Source organism: Macrotis lagotis, chromosome 1 (genome assembly GCF_037893015.1).
Source record: "Macrotis lagotis isolate mMagLag1 chromosome 1, bilby.v1.9.chrom.fasta, whole genome shotgun sequence".
Lineage (NCBI taxonomy): Eukaryota > Metazoa > Chordata > Mammalia > Peramelemorphia > Peramelidae > Macrotis > Macrotis lagotis.
This window is the reverse complement of record NC_133658.1, coordinates 370,968,321-370,989,450: the sequence shown is the minus strand read 5'-3', so window position 1 is coordinate 370,989,450 and position 21,130 is coordinate 370,968,321. Positions and strand designations below refer to the sequence as shown.

General features: G+C 36.1%; 1 long non-coding RNA gene across 1 annotated transcript in view; it reads left to right on the top strand.

Moving 5' to 3' along the window:
* Window positions 1-6,238, top strand: part of LOC141506006 (uncharacterized) — a 134,323-nt gene extending 128,085 nt beyond the window's left edge. The window contains exon 7 of the long non-coding RNA XR_012473751.1: window positions 2,252-6,238. This is a non-coding gene — a long non-coding RNA (uncharacterized LOC141506006). The remainder of the gene's footprint in view (window positions 1-2,251) is intronic.
* Window positions 6,239-21,130: the final 14,892 nt, after the last annotated feature.

Genomic DNA, 21,130 nt, shown 5'->3' with positions numbered 1-21,130 from the left:
ACAGGTTTATATAGCTAGATCAAGAAAAGACTCATTCATCTTCATTTAGTATTCAAACTCTTCATTCCACAAATGGGTAAATGGAGCTCCAAAGAGACCTGCAACTAGTAAGGGACAGAACCTCAGGTTCTCTGATTATAATTTAATATTCTTTCCAAGACATCATTATTGACCCGCCATCTTATAAACTATTGGAGTGATTGTTAGATTTATTTCTTTCCCATTTTCCAAGATAACACAAATATATTAAAACTTATTTTAAAATTGTTGGTAAATGATCTTGGAATATTTCCCATGTCTCTCTGTGTGATATGGTTTCTTTTAAGTTTGAGTGAGAATATTGTTATAAACCTGAGTTTAGCCTCCTTATGTTGGATCATTTTGCTGATTAGAGTTCTTACCAATCTTTATGATTTTGCACATTCATTTTTTTATTATTTTCTGATGGTTTCTTTCTCCATTTATATAGTTGAAGCTATTGAGTGTATTGTTTTCTTAACTGCTTACTTCACTTACATTGGTTCAGTTAATTCCTGCTTCACTGTATTCATTATATTTATCATTTTTATTTTTAATATTTTTCAATATTACTATGCTGCCAAAATTACATTGCAGTAATACTCCATTATATTAATGTACCACAATTTGTTTAGTTACCTGCCAGTTGATGAACATCTACTTAATTTCTAGTTTCTTTGCTCCCCTACAAAGTGTGCTATAAATGTTTTGGTATCTATGGAACCTTTTTTTTTTCAGTGACCTCTGCCTTTAAGTGGAATCTCTATATAAAACAAAATATATGGGCATTTTAGTCACTTTATTTGCATAATTTAAGTTGCTTTCCAAAATGATTGAAATAATTTACAACTATACCAAAAATATCTGTCTTTACATGATCCCTACAACATTGATCATTCCTATCTTTTTTGTCATCTTAACCAATTTGCTGAGTTGGAAATGAGTCAAAATATTTTTTAAAGAAACATTTTTTAAAAAATTTCCTTTTTAAAGTCATTATCTTGCAGGATTCTTAGAAAAGCCATGTAAATTAGAAAGGACACGTATTTACATTTCACAGATGGAAAAAGAGACACAGAGCCATCATCTTCAACATTTAGAGATATATCAGCCTTAAGTCTCATCTTTTTTTTTAATAATCCTTTTAAGATCTCATACATGGGGGCAGCTAGGTGGTGCAGTGGACAGAGCACCGGCTCTGGAGTCAGGAGTACCCGAGTTCAAATCTGGCCTCAGACACTTAATAATTACCTAGCTGTGTGGCCTTGGGCAAGCCACTTAACCCCATTGCCTTGCAAAAAACTAAAAAAAAAAAAAAGATCTCATACATGAATTTATTTAAATTCTAGATAGCTTAAATGTGTCCCACAGGTCAAATGTGATTCATCTGACTTTGGATTATGGTCTGGATTTGTAAAAATTTCAAAAACTTAATTTATTTGCCCAAAGGAGACAATAGGATCTAATCACTTACTTGCCACTATGATTACCTTTCTGTAACTGTTTACTAATAAGTTCAGACTTGGTTGGCTCAATTACAAAAGTAAACTGTATCTGAGCTAAGGGGACCTGCTTCAAATCCCATTTATTAGCTTAGGATCATGGATTATAGAATTTATATCTAGAGTTCAAATGAACCTAATAGATAATCTATCCCAACTCCTTCCAGTAACCAGGAAACTGAGATCCAGAGTTAGTGACTTGTCTAAGGTTATATAGGGGATATCAGACATAAGATTGGACCTAGGCTCTCTGACTTCACAGACAGTGATTTTATTTTTTTACCATGTAAATTGTTCAATCTCCCTGAACCTCAGGGTTTTTTTTCCTTTAGTAAACTATTAGTATTATCTACCTTGCAGATTCATTTAGGATAAAAATAGTTTATAAACTTTGACATAATAATATAGATGTGAATTATTCATGGAAGTAGAAATGTACTTTGCACAGTTAAATGTTTGAGAACTCTACATATGAAATTTTGAAAAAAATGGATGCTGCTGAAAGATAAAAAAGCTCTTTATATTTTAAACATCATTTTGAAATAGTGGTGGTGGTAGTGGGAATGGTAATGAGTTTCACAAATTTCCTGTTGTATGAAGTCATATTCCTAATAATGTATCTCAAGTTTTCAAAGAATTATTGTTTGTTTCTTCCTTCAAATTTGGTATAAGACCTCCCTGTCACTATATTTTTTGTAACTTTTATATATCTTATTCCTTCTCCATCTAAGATGGTGTGGTATCATGGGAAGAGTACTCAAATTAGAGCCAAGAGTCCTGAATGGTAACCTCTAAGTTCTAATCCTTTCAAGTTATCTGACTAAAGGTAAGTCACAAACCCTCTGGGCCTCAATGCTCTCATCTGTAAAGTAGCGTTAAAAGTGACTGAACCATTCCTGATTTCACAGTGTTATTCTGGGGAAAACATCTGACAGACTTTAAAGCACTTATAGAACTCTGAATTGTTAGTATTGTCATTCCAAACTGAAAGGATGTCATCATCTTTTTTGTCTTTTTCTTGTTTTCATAAAATAATATCCACTGTTATTCCTTGTCCACTTTAGTTATCTTTCACTGAACCTTCTCTAGCTCTTCTATCTCTCTTTTGTATGCATACATATGCATATACTTTGGAGTATTAACACATGTATACACATGTATGTTATATCTTGTATATATATGTGTATTCATCAATGCAATATGTAACATATATGATAAATTATGTGTGTATTAGTTCTATGGAGGGAGAAAGTAAAAGTACAAAAAAATTTGGCTTGACTGTCTAGTATCAAACAAATTACCACATTAACTCTTGTTATCATAATTGATGTTCAGTCAAATATGGAAGTTGGAGTATGTTACATTGGAAAAAAACACTAGATTCAGAGCCAGAGGACCTGGGTTTATAAACCCACATCCATCATTTACTCACTGAATGACCTTGGACAAATCCTCTATAACTAAATTTTTTCATCTGTATAATTATGGGGTTGAACTAGATGGTTTCTAATGTCTCTCCTCTCTCAAATTCTGTGATAGCTACCATTTATATAGTACCTGTTAATTTCCAGGAACTATACTAAGGACTTTACAAATATTATCTTATTTGATCCTCATACAACCCTGGAAGATAGCTACTATTATTATCTCTAATTTACAGGTGAGGAAACAGGTAAATAGGGGTTAAGTGACTTGCTCAGGGTTACATACCTATTAAGTGTCTGAGATTAGATTTGAACTGAGATATCTCTGGTTCTATTTCTGTTTCTTGTGTCACCTAGCTGGCTCTGATCTTGTATCAGGTTGTTCTCTTAGATCCTTGCTAACTGATATTTTAGGAGGAGAAGATAATATCATTTGGTGCAATCTTGTTTTGCAGGTGTGGAGAAAGGCTGAGGGAGGGGAAATGAATTGTCTAAGGTCAAACAATTCACACTATGAATGCAGGTCTGTGACTTCAAATTCAGGGTTTTCTCTATCTCTCTTTGAAAAAAATGTTTTCTTGGATCAAAAATATTTATAGCAGTTCTTTTTGTGGTAGCAAATTGAGAAAACTGGAAATTGAGAAAATGTCTGTCAATTGAGGAATGGCTGAACAACTTGTGGTTAATTTTGTGATGTAATAATATTGTGCTATGAAATGATGAACAGGATGCTTTTAGAAAAACCTGGGAAGACTTACCTGAAAAGTGAAGTTTTACATGTAAAGTGAAATGAGCAGAACCAAGGAGAACATTATATATAGTAATAGCAATATTGTAAGGATGTTAAACTGTAGAAGATGTAGCTACTCTGAGCACAATGATCCAAGACAATTCCAAAAGACACTTGATGAAAAATGTTACCAGAGAGAGACTTGATGAACTCTGAAAATGGATTGAAGCATATTTTGAAAAGCTTTATTTTTATTATTTTATTGTTTTCTTTTGCAACATGTCTAATATGGAAATATGTTTTGCATTTCTTCACATGTGTGATCAATATCAAATTTTTTGCTTTCTCAAAGGGGAAGACAAGAGGAAGGAAATGTATTTGAAACAAAATTTAAAAATATCTAATTGTTTTACATTGAGAAATATTTAACAAAATAAATAAAATAATTTTACAAAGAAAAGCTTTCTTAATATCTTTGTTTTGTTTATTGTACTGTTATTTCTCAATGATTTATGTACTCCCAATATAGAACACTCATAATAAAGAAGTACAACAATACAAAACATACATTGACTATATTAGACAACAAACATCTGCCTCATTGTTCCTGTAGTGAATCACAGAGTTCTTTTCAGAACACAATACTGCCTCTCTGACTTATGAGTCTGAAAGTGCTCCCAGGCTGAAGTACCTCTGTCCCAGAATGAAAATCCTAATAAAAATTATTAAACTTACATTTTCATAGTGATGTAATACAAAGAGCTTTCACAGAAGTTAACATTTTGATTTAGACAACAACTTTGTGAAGTAGGTAAGCAGGTATTCTTATGCACAAAAGTTGAAAATGGAATTTCAGAAAGAATAAGTGAATTACCTAAGTAAGATCACACAACAAATAAGTGGTAAATAAAGATTTTAACCAGGTCTTCAGACTAAATTCACCACTTTTCTTGGAAAGTCATTCAGTTTATAAGGTATTTAATATCCTCTGCGCTTGCACCTAGTGAAGGTGCAATGCTTCTCATTCACTGATTCACTAATAAATGAGATACCAAAAATAGCCCTAAGAAGCAATGTTTCAGCAGGGGTGGTTTAGCAAGAACTTCACATTGGTTTCTGCCTCTATGAGTGTGAGACATTGAGAAGTCACGTTCCAATATCCTCATTTGTAAAGGAGTTGAATTAGAATACCTCTAGAGTGCTTTCCAGCTTTGACATTCTATGATTTGAGAGCCCCTCCACCCCTAATTTTCCATTCCCTACAGCTTCTTCTAGATTTGATACTCTCTTCCTATGCTCTAACATTCCCTTCAGTCCTACTATTATCCTATGTTTTATAATCTAAGGTCCCTTCAGGCTCTGATATTCTGTAATCTAAGATTACTTTTAGCTTTAATTTTCTCTATTTTAGAACTTAAGTCTCTTTCAGTGCTAATATTCTTTATTTTATGTTATGAGGTCCCTGGAAGGTTTAACATTCCATGATCTATTCTTTCAGGTCTTTTTTAAACTCAGACATTTTCATATTATTTTTTGTCAACTATCTCAAGCCATCATATCCTTTGGAAGTAAAATGTAAATAGATAACAAAATCACTTAAAGTCTCACAGAGTTGTTTTAACAGAACAAACTATCGTTTGTTGAACCATTGAGGTTATCCTTGGGATATCGTTGACACAAACATGTTGTCCCAACCAGATGGGAAAATCAAAGACCCAGTTTTGCTGAAGTAAAATGATGTAGTCGGCAATGATGTTGGAAAGATGATGTCATATGACATCTATATTTGTTCCTTTTCAGAGTCAGTCAGAAGGGTGGAGTGAGTGATTCCCGTCTGTCTACTCAGTGATGCCAGGTGGGATCAAATTCATCATTTGGCTATGGACATTTTAGATTTTCTCTTTTGAGCCAGATGGTCTTGACTAGACTAATTTTTATGGTAAAGAAACTGAGGCAGTTATTGGAAGCAAAGTGACTTCATGTGAATCAAGGGACTGAACTAAAGCTTAGGCACGCATTCTCAAGTTGTTTTTCAGGAAAGAAAGAACAGCCATACCTATTCATGATTTTTCTCCTGGATTCAGCTTCATGTGGGAATTGCCCATGTGGGTGAAAGTGGTGGCTAACTGAGGCTTTCCTTTATGTGTGAGTGTGTGTTTGTATGTGTGTGTGTGTGTGAGAGAGAGAGAGAGAGAGAGAGAGAGAGAGAGAGAGAGAGAGAGAGAGAGAGAGAGAGAGAGAGAGAGAGAGAGAGAGAGAGAGAGAGAGAGAAAGTGTGATCATGAATATGTGTGTATGTATGGGGGGGGTGTGTGGTGGTTCCTTTATTTTTAAAGATACTTTGTGCCAAAGGATCTTTAGTCTGAATTTCAATGAAAACCCTATTAAATAAAAATTCTAACAACCCATCCTTCTAAGCATGCTTTAGGAGCATGAATATACACTGACACACAAAAGAGACTATATGTTATGATGGAACTCACACTAGATTTGGATTGAGAAGATGTGAGTTTAAATCCATTTCATACTATCTACTACCTATGTGATCTGTTTCAAGTCATTTCATCTACGTGGGTCTTGTTTCCTTATCTGTAAAATGAAGGGTTCAGGTAGATGGATTTTGAAGTCTTTTCCATTTCTAAACCTGTGATCCTTTTCTTTAGAAAGATGGCATGTTATCTGTCAAAAATATTTTCTAAAACCTATCTTTTCTCTGAAGGAGTTTTTAAAAAGTTTTCTGAGGTTTGTTCACTCAAGTTTGTTGGTTCTCACTCATGATGGTTGGTAATGTGGCTGAAGGCTATCTTGAGTAGATAACTTTAACTCATTTCCTATGGGACATCAATCAACAAACCATTTTTATCATAGCTGACATGTGTCTGATAAGGTCACTTATCCTGACAGGGCTGCAAATCCTTCAAATAAGGGAATTGAAGCCCCCTGAACTATATTTAGCCTCTTCATATGGAAAAGTGGGATAAATACATGGAATTATTGTGAGTAAATGCTCTGAAAATGTTAAAGCTTTATAGAACTGTGTTGTTATTAAGAATAAGGAGCTGGGGTAGCTAGGTGGTACAATGGATAGAGCAGCAATCCTGGAGGACCAGAGTTCAAATCCAGCCTCAGACACTTTAATAATTACCTAGCTGGGTGACCTTGGGCAAGTCACTTAACCAAGGTGCTAATAAGTAAAGGAGATTTAAAAAAATAATCTATTCTAATTCTCTGTCTTTAGATGGAAGGAGAAAAGTAAGATAAGGGAGGTATGCATATTTGGGAAGAGGTAAGGACTAGAAATCTGAGTTCCTCCCTTCTTGCATGGCATTTTTTTAAAGAGGCATACTATAGACTCATAGAATTCCAATCTTCAAGGAACCTTAGGGATCATTAATCTCTTTTTATGAATGAGGAGCCCACCAGATTACATGACAAAGATCAGAAAATCAATAAATTGTGTGTTGGAGTTGGAGCCCAAGTTTTCTGAGTTCAGGTGCTCTTTCCAGTACATCTTATATTTGGAAGATTAGCATCTATTTGAAATAACTAGGCAAGCATATCTTGATGGCATTGTTTCTAATAATGATAACGGCTTCTATGTAAGTATCCACAGTAGTTTTCTGATTTATCTTCATGGGAGTTTGGAATTTTTATACATAAGTTTTTGATAGACTAGCAGGCCTGGATAGTGCCAGTAATCCCTGTCTCGGTGAAGGCTCAAGTTTAAGAATTATGAGCTAATCAAATGATTGAACTAAATCTGGCACCAGCTCCTGGTGAGCTGGAAGGGGTTAAGGGAAGGTTGGCCGCCAGGCTACCTGGGACAAAATAGCCCAGGCCAGCAATGGAGCAGGTGCATCCATAATGGGATTGGGTCATGAATGGCTCCTGCACTGCTAGCCCTGGTAAGATAGGGAGGTGTGATGTTCATTTGTTTTAGCTGTGTCCCACTCTTTAGGACTCCATTTGGGGTTTTCTTGACAAAGATACTGGAGTGATTTGACATTTCTTTTCCAATTCATTTTACAGTTGAGGAAACTGAGACAAACCAGGTTAAATGATTTGCCTGGGGTCACACAGGAAGAGACTGAGGCCACACTTGAAGATGAGTTTTCCTGATTCTGGGTCTGATACCTATCCATTGTGTCACTTAACTGCTCTCAAGAAAAAAATTTTTTAAATGAATTTTAAAAATCAGTTGAAAAAATGAGACCCAAGTAAATATGCTTGCTGAGTTTGCCTTTAGGATCTCAGCATCTGGCAGGTAGAATGGTATAGGGGAAAGAACATTGGACCTGGATCTCAGTCAGAGGACTGAATTAAAATCCTGTTTAACAGAAGGCTTATAACCTGTGCAATGTCAGGGGTTTCAGTTTTCCCACCTGTCAAAATAAGGGGTTGAGCTAGGGACCTTTCAGGTTCTGTATCTATCACTGCACCTCTGTCCCAGACCCAGGGAATTAAAATGACAAAAGAATTCTTCAATGCCCAATGTTTTGGTTATAGTTGCTTGCATAATTATATAAAAGTTAAAGCTTCTCTGTATTACATAATGATTTTAGTTAATAAAATCTTCATTAGCATTCAGGCCAATATTGACACTAGGAGTTTGACTCTGACCCCTTAAATACTGGTGGAACTCTCAACTTCAGGGATTGCACTGGAACCATCCCTGAAATCAGAATGCAGTAGACCAAACCTCATTCAGAAGATTTTATCTGGTTCTCTGACTTTTCTCCAATCTTCCCTGAGTAGGTTTGGACTCACATTTATTCTGGCACTTTCCTAATAATACCCCTAGTATTAGGTAGGTAATGCAAGTAGTATTTTTGCCCATTTTACAGATGAGGAAACTGAGACTCCAAGAGGAGCACTATGCTCAGGGTCACACAGTTAACAAAAATGAGAGAATTTAAATCCAGATCTCCTGACTCTACATATGTGGCTTTCTACTATACCATGTTGCATTCAAGTAAAAGCTTATTAACTGAAATTTTTATTGATGTTCTGGACTTGTGATTTTTATTGTGATGTGGGAACTCCCATTGTGGAAACCTCTGCCTCTTATCTATAATTTAGAGACTCAGAGGGCCTCTTGTAGCTTAGTTGGTTTATATGTCTTGTTGGTAGCCATACAACTAACATTCTATAGAGGGAGGATTGAGAAAAATGATTTCCTTTTCTCTATTCCTGGTTACCTCTCAGGTCTGTTGTACCTATCTCTCTCTTTCTCTCTTTTGGAGACAAACTGGGTTAAGTTAATTGCCCAGTTCACACAGATAATAAGTATCTGAGACCACATTTGAATTCGGGTCCTCCTGACTCCAGGGACCTTGCTCTATTCCTGCACCAACCAACTGCCCCGTAACTATCTCTTTAAGTTTAAATTTTTTCTGAGGCCCTTGGTCACAATCATTTCCACTTCCAATTTAAAGTTTTCTGATCTCTTGTGTTTGCATTAACTATGCAATTAGCCACCAGCCCAGCTGTCTTCCCTTAGCTCTCTTGTTCACAGCAGTCTGCTTTAGGATTTTTCTATGAGGTCTGGAAGTTCTTTCATCATTCCTGGATCCTTAACTCTCTGGATTTGGATTCTTTAAATATCTTCCTCTCCTAAGAAATCTGTTCCCTCTGTCCATGGCCATGTGTCTCTCTTATTCTGTGTGTATCTGTCAATGTTTCTTATTGTTCTGTTTATCTCTTAGTTTTCCTTTGTCTTCTGCTTTCTGTCTCCTTTTCTCTCTCTGCCTCTCTTCTTTTCTGTTCAGTTACACAGGGGAAAGAGGGCCAGCAGGCAGAGAGAAGTTTTTCTTGGTTTGTTTTTTAAATTTCACATTATTGATGGGTGTTCCTTTTTTTTTTCCATTTCGGAAATTTGGTCACTCTTGCCCAACCAGATCAGACCATTGGCACATCCAGTCATTTCTGGTGCCTTAGAAAGAGGCCAATATATGAGAGACTTAAGTCTCGTGTACTAAACACTGGACCAACAGTCAGGAAACCTGAATTCTAGTCCCAGTTCTACCACTGAATTGCTTAACCTTCTTTCTTGTCCAAATGAGGAGGAGGAAACTCTGTCTTGTCAGTGGATATCTATGGATTATCCATCCTATGTCTTTGGTACAGAACTACACTTGATAAAAGTACACAAAACATTTTACATGCCCCAAAGGGCTTGAGTTTATAAATATATACTTTAAGACATAGAGAATCCAAGAGAGCATAGGACCCAGATGGCATGGGGTCCATACTAATAATTAAATATAAATGCAATGTATATTTGATTCTAATTACTAATTGTGTGACCTTGAGTAAATCACTTTTTCCCCCACTCTAAGCCTCAGTTTTCCTTCTAGGTAAAATAAGTCTTTAGATTCAATAATTTATAATATCTATTCTTATTCTGACTTTTTTTCTCTTCTATATATTTTTCTCTTTTATGGGTTATATATATTATATATATTATATATATATTATATATATGCATATATATATATATATATATATTACTGGAAAAAAGGTGTTCTAGGCTAATTCCATGTAGGCAGTTTAGATTTATTATTGGAATAAAATGAGACATGGGCTGTCAATAATTAAGAAAAAGAGACAGTCATTTGGACGAGAAGGATATTCAACAAGGATAGGACTGGAGGACATCTCAAGTTGATTCAGATGGATGAAACTTCATTACTTGGTGATGCACCAACCAAGTGTCAAGGAATACCTATATTTCCTTCATGGCTACTTTGTTGTCAGTGGTACAGAAAACTAATGTCAGCAACCTGAATCTTCAGACCCCCTGAGCCAATTAAGTCTTTTTTTTTTTTAGGTTTTTTTGGTTTTTGCCAGGCAAATGGGGTTAAGTGGCTTGCCCAAGGCCACACAGCTAGGTAATTATTAAGTGTCTGAGACCAGATTTGAACCCAGGTACTCCTGACTCCAGGGCCGGTGCTTTATCCACTGCGCCACCTAGCCGCCCCCTCAATTAAGTCTTGAGATGAGTTCTTTTCTTCCTTCCTCCTTCCCTTCCTCCCTTCTTCTTTCTTATTTGCTTCCTTCCTAATTAGGATTAATAATTCTTAAAATCCTTCCCTCCTTCCTTCCTTCTTTTTCTCCCTCCTTCCTTCCCTCCTTCTATCCATCCTTCCATCCTTCCTTCCTTCCTTCCTTCCTTCCTTCCTTCCTTCCTTCCTTCCTTCCTTCCTTTCCCCCTCCCTCCTTTTCTCCTTCCTTCCCTCCCTCCCTCCCCTCCCTCCTTTCCTACCTCCTTCCATCCTTCCCTCCCTCCCTCCCTCCCTCCCTTCCTTCCTTCCTTCCTTCCTTCCTTCCTTCCTTCCTTCCTTCCTTCCTTCCTTCCTTCCTTCCTTCCTTCCTCCTTCCCTCCCTCCCTAATAATTACTAGCATTTCCAGATTGCTTTAATGTTTACAGAGTACATTCTATATGTTAACTCATTTGGTCCTCAAAAACAACCCTTTGAGATGGGTACTATTTTCATTTTACAAATAAAGCAACTGAGGCTGAGAGAGATTAAGTAGTTACAACTTTAACAACTTGACAAAACTTTTTTTAATTGAAAACTTTGTGCAGAGCACTGTGGGGGAGAGGGAACATATAAAAGTTTTGATATGTCACCCTCCTTGCCCTTGTGATACTTAGATTCTAGCAGAGAGGTAAAATACATAGATAACTACAACACAGCATTATTGTGATAACTTATTAAAGGAGTATTCGTGAACCTATTTTCATTATGATGATAGAATTTTGATCTCGAAGAAATTTTAGAGATCATATAATAATATATAATATAATAATAATGTTTTGTCCTTCATTCTTAAAGAAGACCATGAAATCAGGAAGGTGATGCCATGACAAGCACTTGAACTGGATTTGAGTGAGGAAGGGCTATGCTAAGTCACCAGCCTCACTTTCTCCCCCAGAGCCATTTGGATCCAGTGACCAGATATGAATCAGGATGACTGGAGATGGCCCTGGATACAAGGAAATCAGGGTTAAATGACTTGCTAATGTCAAGAGTCTGAGGTGGGATTCGAACTCCTGTCCTCCTAATTCTAAGATCAGTGCTCTATCCACAACACTACCCAGCTGCCTTAGAGATCATCTAATACAGGGGACTATGAAATTGTTTTGTTAGTATTTTGATAACCATATATTAAAAGTTGGTTTCTTTTGTAGCCTTTTGTATTTTATTTTATACACTAAAAAACATTATTCTGAGAAGGGATCCATAAGAGTTACCAGACTTCTGAAGGAGTTAATGATGCAAAACCAGTAAAGATTCCTTGATCTGTTCTATTTTCATATGAAGAAACTGATGCCCAGAAAGTTCAAATGACTTTCTTAAAGCTAGGTGGTTAGAGGTACAAAGTCCAAACTTGAGTTCAAATTTGATCTTAGATACTTATCTGTGTAATCATAGGCAATTCATTTAACTTGCTTTCCTCAGTTTCCTCATTTTTAAGTGGAAAAATAATAACACCTACCTTCTTGAAAGTTATTAAGATCAAATGAGATAATTATAAAGCAAGTACTTAGGATAGCAGTTGGTATATAGGGCTTTATATTTTTATTATTATTATTATTGTTATTACTAAAGTCACTCAGTATATAATAGAATAAGGATTTGAACCCACATCCTCTGGATTCTAATCTGATGCTCTTTCCCATACTTATTTTTACTGCTGGATTGATGGTGTAACCAACTCAAAAATACACAACAGTAGTCCCTCTGTTGTGAACAGGCTCCTCTTTGCCATCTGGAGGTCTGTGAGTTATTATCAAGTGGCCAAGAATTTAAAAACCTTTCCAAGGCCAGTTGGAGGCAAAACTGTCAATTAAATTCAATAAATATTTATTAAATGCCTACTATGTTCAAGGCACTCTACTGGGTATTGGGGATATGAAGTTGAAATATAACAGTTACTGCCCTTATAGTCTAATGATTCTTTAGGTGAAATATGAAAACTTGTCTATTGGCATAATCTTTTCTCCCTTTTGCATCCCTCATCTCATATTTTTCACCCCCATTCCTCATCTTCTCAGGCTCATGTGACCCTTGGCTATTTAAGGTGTCCCAGGGCAGGCTGTCCTGCTGGATATAATCCTATGTTCCTTCATATCCCATTAAAATATGCTAGTCTAATATCTCCTGTCTGTTCTGCACAGTGCTAATGCTAGAAGATAATAAGTTTCTAATGTCTTACTTTTAGTAAAACTGTAATTATCAAGTGATCTGCAATCCCAGGATAATTTAAACCATCTTTCTTGAAGAAACTATATTTATGTGTTAACACAGTGGTTTCTGAAACCAATACTTTAAAGTGTATTTTTCTATATTACCCTAAAGGAACACATTTCAAACAGTGGTATCAGGTCCCAGATGTCTGTGTAAGTATAATAGAAAAGATTAGGAAGAAAAGTGAAGACATAGTTGTTTCTATTCAATACAATATTTATGAAGTGCCTACTGTATATAGACAACATTCTGCTAGGAACTGGGAGAGCAAGTCTATATGTTAAGTACTAAATCTCTCTCCTGAGCTCCAGCTCTGCATTCCTGTTGTTGGGATATTTCTTCTTGGGTGTCCCATCAACACCTTGATTTCAACATGTACAAAATAGAACTGATGATTTTCCCCTTGGATTCTTCTTACTCTGTCTCAAATTTCCCTAGTTCTTTTTTTTTTTAGGTTTTTTTGCAAGGCAAATGGGGTTAAGTTGCTTGCCCAAGGCCACACAGCTAGGTAAATTATTAAGTGTCTGAGACCATATTTGAACCCAGGTACTCCTGACTCCAGGGCTGGTGCTTTATCCACTATGCCACCTAGCCGCCCCTCCTTAGTTCTTTTGAGGGGATATCTCTCTAGTGATCCAGGTTCATGACTGTGACCCCTTCTTTACTCCCCAAATCCATTTAGTTGCTAAATCTTATTGATGGTTACCCTTTCTACATCAAGACTTTCCCCATTTCAGTTCTGATATATTGCAGAAATTAAATGGGAATTTTTGGAAGAGTTTTGTGGAAGCTGTAGATGGCATGCAAAGTAAAGCCCATAAATGACAGAGCCCATGACCAATTTCTAATCCCAAATTTTATAATAAAGTACTCTTAATACCCCATAAAAGGAAAAGAAAAAAAATCAGCCTTCTTTTCTAGGATGAAGGGAGGGCCAAAAATTTTTATGTGGAGTTTTCAGATCATTGTGACACTATACTTCTAACCCTGGTGATGTGGAAGGAATAATTATATCTCTACCCCCTATCTCTGATCCATGCATTTTTTTCCTATCCATATTGACAACAAACCTATTGTTAGACTTTTATAATACTCATCTGGGCTATTACAGTAAATTCCTAATCGACTTTACTTCTCTCCAATTCGTCTTCCAGAGAGCTCCAAAATGAGGCATAACTCTGATCATGTCCCTGATCTGCTCAAAAATCTTCAGTGGTTCCCTCATGCAACTCAGGTAAAATGACAACTCAGCCTCCTATTTAAAGTTGCTCACAATTTGACTGAAACCTGTCTTTCCAAACATTTCTTATTTATTGCCTTCATGACATCTACTTCTGACCAAACTGGCCATTTAATAGTTCTTGGTATTTGACAATCTATCTCTTATTTCCTGATCCACCACACCTGGAATGCATTCTGTCTTTGCCTCTTAAACACTCTTGCCTTCCAACAAAGCTCATCTCAGCTGCCACCTATACAAGGTTACTAGTGTTATCTTTCCACTCAAATGATTTTGATTTTATTTATTTATGTATAAGTTATCTCCCTCAAGTAGATGTAAACTTCTTTAGGGATTAATATTTTTATGTTGTTGTTGTTGTTTATATCTTTTTCAGGTAGCAGAGACCTTTGTATATGGTAGATGCTTAGCAAACTTTTTTTTTGGTATTCTGTGAGGTTAGTAATGCATATATTTTTTTACTTATCAGAGCTGTGATTTTTTTTCGTTGTCAGGAGCTTCTTGTGAGGAACTTCCTTTACATGTTCAGGTCAATGATCTCTACAACTTATAGCCTCCCAGTTGACTGGGCCACTGAGAGAGTAAGTTACTTGCTCAGGGTCATGCAGCCAGTAAGTGTCAGAGGTGAAATTTGAACTATGATATTCCTCACTCTGAAGCCAGATATCTATCTCCTGCATAGCTCCTCTAAAGCAAGTATTACAATTCCCATTCTACAGGTGAGAAAGTAGACTCACAAGCGGAAGTGCTTTACCTACTCATTCAGCTGGTCAATCGCAGAGTCTAAATTGAAACTCAGTGCTCTTTCTGATCCACTAGTTACCTGTCCATAAGGCATAGTATACATAATATTAATTTATTCTCCTATATTAATACAAAAAGGTGTATTAGAAAGGTGCAGAGCAAAGTGAGGTTCAAGACAGGGAAAGTTATTGCAGGTATTAGGGCAGATTTCCTGAAGTTAGTGGTAACTTGAGTTGGGTTTTAATTATGGATAGGGATTCAACATTGGAAGGAGGAAAAGAGGATATTACAGACAAGGAGAACCTTGATCAAAATCACAGGTCAAAAATGCTAGGTGTATATAGAGGAAAATGAGGAATCTAGAGTAAATATAGTGGAGAGAATATGAAATTCCTCCCTTCCTTTAACACTCAAATTACATACTACCTCTTCCAGGAAACTATCTCCACCTCCCAGGTCCAAAAATGTGTGTGGTGTGTGTTTTTGTTTGTTTATTTGTTTATGTGAGTGTGTGTGTGTGTGTGTGTGTGTGTGTGTGTGTGTATGTGTACATACACACACACATTCTGGGATGGAGATGGTGTGAAAGGAATGTGCCCAACCCAGCTAGGGGTAGAGACTGTGTACCTTTCAGTGGGTAGGACTTGGTGTGCCACACTTGTAAGGTTGTATCTGACTAACAAAAAAAACTAAACATATGATAATTTGGCCCTCTGAATTATTTTGGTCTTGGTCATTCTGACAAAAAAGTGAGGACATTGTTCTCTCTCTGGAAGAAGACTCCATAGTAGCAGATGTCAACTTCAGCAGATGGTAGTAGCTCTTCAAGTGAAGTAATGAATGATACCTTTGGAGACAAAAAGGAATGGTAAGAGTGTCAGTTATAAGAATAGAATGGGGTTGTTTTAGTAAGAGTAGCTTCAGTTTCATGCCAAGGGAGTTGGGAGAGGCAGAGATGAAAAGAAGGGAGACATAGCTGGTGGCCAGGAGACAGAGAGATGAAAGGTTTTCCAGCCAAGATAAATTCTCCCTCATATAGGAGCATGAATTTTTCAGGAAGTCTTCTCTTCCTTATTGTTGTGGTAGTCTGTGGGATTGTACCTCTTCAGGTATACAAGGATGTAGAATACTAAGAATTATTCTACTACTCTATTCTTTTTATTTACCTTGTTATGTCCTAATTAAATTTTGACTATTTGATTTAATGGTTCCCACCTCATCAATTCGTTAGGACATCTAACAAATGAGGGCTTGAGCTGTTGTTGTATAATTATGATTACTCAAAACACATTCACACTGAAGCTGAAGCACAAAGTAGCTCCAGATCACAAAATTATTTGCATGCATGTTTTTAGTTCCAATTACGTGAGTTATAAGCTTCTCAAGAGCAAAGTTTGTGTTGTATCTATTTTTGTGTTTTAGTTTTATGTACAGTGTTTACTCACTGTACAAATTTAATGCATTTAATAATTTTTTTATTTTTTTCTAATTATATAACTAATAACTTTAAAAAAATTTTTTGCTTTCTCTTAATAACTTTATGTTTCAGGGAATGACTTTTTAGAGTAAATTAGCCCACAGTGATCTTCCCTTTCTCTGAATTTATAGCATTGATTGTGCCACTCATTGTACATTTAACTCTGTGCTGCTGTATGACCATCTCAAATCACTTCTGTTTGGGCCTCTATAGCTTTATTTAGGTTTTTTTTTTTTTTTTTGCAAGGCAAATGGGGTTAAGTGGCTTGCCCAAGGCCACACAGCTAGGTAATTATTAAGTGAGGCCGGATTTGAACCCAGGTACTCCTGACTCCAGGGCTGGTGCTTTATCCACTGCACCACCTAGCCGCCTCCTCTATAGCTTTATTTAAAAAATAATGAAAGGTTTGGACTAGATGACTTTGTTAAGTCACTTTTAGCTGTATATCTATGATCCTTTGGTTTCTTGATTGTATTTAACTACTGATAGTTTCTTCTATTGTGTCCATCAAGAAATTTTATCAAAGGATCATAGATTTAGAGTTGGAAGAGATCTTGGAAGTCATTTAGTCCAACCTCCTCAGCTAATAGAAAGAAGAACTGACATCCATAGATGAAATGACTGATCTAGGTCACAGAGTAAGTAGGGAAGTGAGGATTTGGATCCAGGCTCTTAAATTCCAAATTCAATACTCATTTCACTCTGGTATGATCTTTTCATTTGTATGAGAGACATTTTATTGGAGCAGAGTCTATGTGTTATATTTTGTTTCACTTAAATAAACACTTTAAAAATAGTCAACAAACATACATGAGAGGATATTCTTTTTCCAGCAAAAATGCTTTCAGTGACCCTAATTTTATCATTAAAAACAAAAAAATTCTTTTTGTCACCAATAATTTTCTAGGCTGCTATAAGGATGTAATTCATGGATTACCACAATATCCAAAGACTCCAAATTTTAAGTTGCTGAAAGGTCAATGGAGAATTGTGTGGTGGTCATCAGGAGGCTGTAGCTTATGGACAATGAAGAATCTTATACATGAAGTTACATCAAAGACATCATCAAAGAGTATGTGACTGGAAAAGTCAGGGTATTGGTTCTGAAGCAAGAATAAAGGCTAACAGACTGACACTCTTCATGCTGAATTTTTTGTTTATATAATGTTAAAAGCAGGCAGCTTGGTTCTGTGAAATATGTCCTGATGGAACTGGCCCAGCCATTCTGAATAGTTATTTGTGACTATGCTGTCAAAATTTTAAAAATATGCATATGTCCTTAAACTCAACAACCACCATTGGATCTATAATGATCAAAAAAAGAGGAAAAGGACTCATATTTTGAAAATATTTATAGTAGTTCTTTCCATGGTGGAAAAGAATTAGAAACTGAAGTTTCCTATCAATTGGAGAATAGCTGAATAAATTATGATATTTGTATGTGATGGAATACTTCTTTTTTATGAGAAATTATGAAGGGAATGGTTAGAAAAACAGAACTGATGCCAAATAAAGTGAACAGAACAAGGCAAATAATTTATGTAATAGCAATAATACTGCAAATATAAACAACTTTGAAAGACTTAGAAACTCTGATCAATACAATGGAACCAACCACAATTCCAGAGGATTCATAATAAAACATATTATCCACCTCCAGAAAGAGGTTATAGAATATTTGCCTCTTGTTTTTGGATATGGCTAATGTAGGAATTTGTTTGGTTTGACTATAAACATTTTTAGTGTTTTTTGGTTTGTTTTGCCTTCTCAGTGGGTGGGAAGGAAAGAATTCAGAATCAAATATGAAATGAAATTGAACAAAAAAAGAAAAAAATGTTCCTTAAACCTGGAATCATAAGATCTGAGTTTGGATCTTACCTCAGTGACTTATTATCCTTTTGTCTTTGGGCAGATCACTGAAATTCTCTGGGCCTCAGTTGCTTTATTTATAAAATGAGAGATAGGATTATGTGTTTTTTTAAGTTAGCTTTCATTTCTATACCTCTTTACATCTATGATCCTGTGATCTAGAGTCAGGTTTCCAACATATTATGAGGGGTTGGGGAGGTGGGAATAGGAGGGAAAGAGTCCACAATGGCAGCATTCATGAGAGGATGTGGACAAAAGTCACACAAGATGAGAAAGAATTGGTGGGTTATAATGTATACTATGAGAATGGATGCTCACATCAATGAGCTTTCAGATACATTGTTGTCTATAATTCTTTATCTTTTCATATATTTCTGCCTTATTTCTCCTACTGGACATAATTTTACTCACTTTTATAACTGCCCTACTAATTAGAACAGTTCCTTGTATATAGTAAGTGTTTAATGAACAATGATTGATTGATTATTGCTGTTCAGTCATTTCAGTTGTATCTGATTCTTCATGATGCCATTTGGGGTTTTTATTGGTAAGGATAACTGGAGTGTTTGCCATTTCCTTTTCCAGCTCATTTGACAGATGAGGAAAATGTGGTTGCGATGACCAGTAGGTGGTATTCAGGAGTGGAGTCATGAATAATTGAGTTCAAATCTGGCTGTAGAAACTTCTTAAATGTGTGATCCTGGGTAAATCGCTTACTCTTTGCTTGCCTCGGTTTTTACCTCTGGAGATAATAGTAGTACCTGCCTTGTAGAGTTGTTGTGAAGCTCAAACGAAATAATAATTGTAAAGCATGTAACACAGTGCCTGAACATAGTAAATGCTATAAATGCTATATGTTAGATTTTCTCTTTCTGTGAAATTTAAATATTATTACAGATCATATATTATTATTTTTATTTTTTAGAAAAATGTAGCAATATTTTACCCCTCTTGTGCAGGTGATTTTTTTGGTACCCATGTGTAGAAGTTGACATTCATCCCCAGAACATTTCAGCCTAATGAGAAACTTTTGAAAGCTCTTTGCATCCTTGCTCTTATCATTTAATATGCTAGCATTCCTACCCAGCATTGGGTCATCTGGAAAGTTGATAATGATGACATTTTGGCCTTCAAGTCATTGCTAAAAATATGGGAAAACTCATGAACTGCTCTTCCTGAAGCTCATTATGATGACTACTGCCTTCCCTCTTAACACAAAGGAAGAAATCCCTAATTGTGGTAATTTCAGGGATTGTGATAAGCTAATGGGGGAGATGCTTTTGGGAAGGAATGGGATCATCTGCTTTACAGGGTTGCAGGACAAGAACTTTATAACATAAAGTACTGTATCTGTGTGAGATTTTTCTTTTCTTTTCTTTCATTATTAAATGAGACCATTTCATTTTAAGGGCACATTTAAATCTCACAGGGTCAAGAGACAGAATGGTGTAGTGGATAGAACTCTAGCTCTACCGGGAGACTTGTGTTCTATCCTTGGTCTGGAGGCTAATATTTATGACCCTGAGCAAGTCATTTCCTGTCCCTATCCTAATCCACAAAGTGAGGATGGTTGGCTTCTTCTACTTCTAAGACACTATTATCAGAATGAAGTTACTGTGACAGATGGGCAGCCAATATTTTATATAGTTTCATACTGAAAGTTGATTGTTGCTACTTTGGGGTTAGCCAAGTCTGATAATTTCTGCTCCTGTGTAGCATATTTTAAAAACAAGGTGGTATTCATTTTAATCTTTTGGGCTCTACCATATATTTAGGTTTTTGTAAGGCAAACTGGGTTAAGTGGCTTGCCCAAGGCCACACAGCTAGGTTATTAGTGTCTGAGATCAGATTTGAACCCAGATACTCCTGACTCCAGGGCCGGTGCTTTATCCACTATGCCACCTAGCCGCCCCTTGGGCTCTACTATATTAAAAAAAATCTAAGAACGATAGCACTTGCTCTTTTGTTCTTCTGAGAACAGAAGGAAATGAGTTGAAGAAATAAAGCAATTGCTAGGACCAGGAATAATCCAGGTTCCAGATTTATCTAGCAAACTGTAGATTGTTATCTCCTACCTTTTGACTTCTCATTCTTCCTCCCTACCCTATTCCTTTTTACATTTGGGGAACTTAGTTAACCAATAATAGTTCTGGTCATTTAATGGAGATAGGGTAAATAAGAAAGCTTATCTCTATGAGACCTCTAATAGCTTTGATTGGGGTGGTAGACCTTTCTCAGATTAGTTAGAGGATCCAAGAAAGGAGACATGATTTTTGAGAGATAGCCAGGGAGAGAGAGAGAGAGAGAGAGAGAGAGAGAGAGAATAGAAGACCTGGAAGGACCTTAGAATATAGAATATCAGAGCTAGGAGAAACTTGAAAATATAATAGAATGTCAGGACAAGGATTTATCTTTTATCTGGGTCAATGATATTTAATTTGTTTTTGGTCATAGACCCTTTTTGCAATCTATTGAAGCCTATGGACCCCTTCTAGGAAGAATGTTTTTAATGCATAAAACAAAATACATGGAATTACAGAGCCAAAGGTTAGAGAAAATGAAATTTGTTTATTTCCCTATCCAAGTCCATGAACCCCCTGAAATCAAGCCATGCACCTATGAAACCAGGTTAAAAACCCTAGATACAAGTCACCACTCTTATTTTATGGTGGAGGAAACAGAATCCATGGGAAGAGATGGGGGGGTGGGGAACTTGCCCAAGGTCACAGTAAATTAATGACAGCAGGAATTAGAATGTGAGTCTCACCATGCATTCCCTACTGATATAGCATACTACTCTTTTGAATGAAGTTGTAGGAAATGCCAATGTAACCTTGTGGTGAAACTTTCTTAATTCCTCTGTCTGGTAAC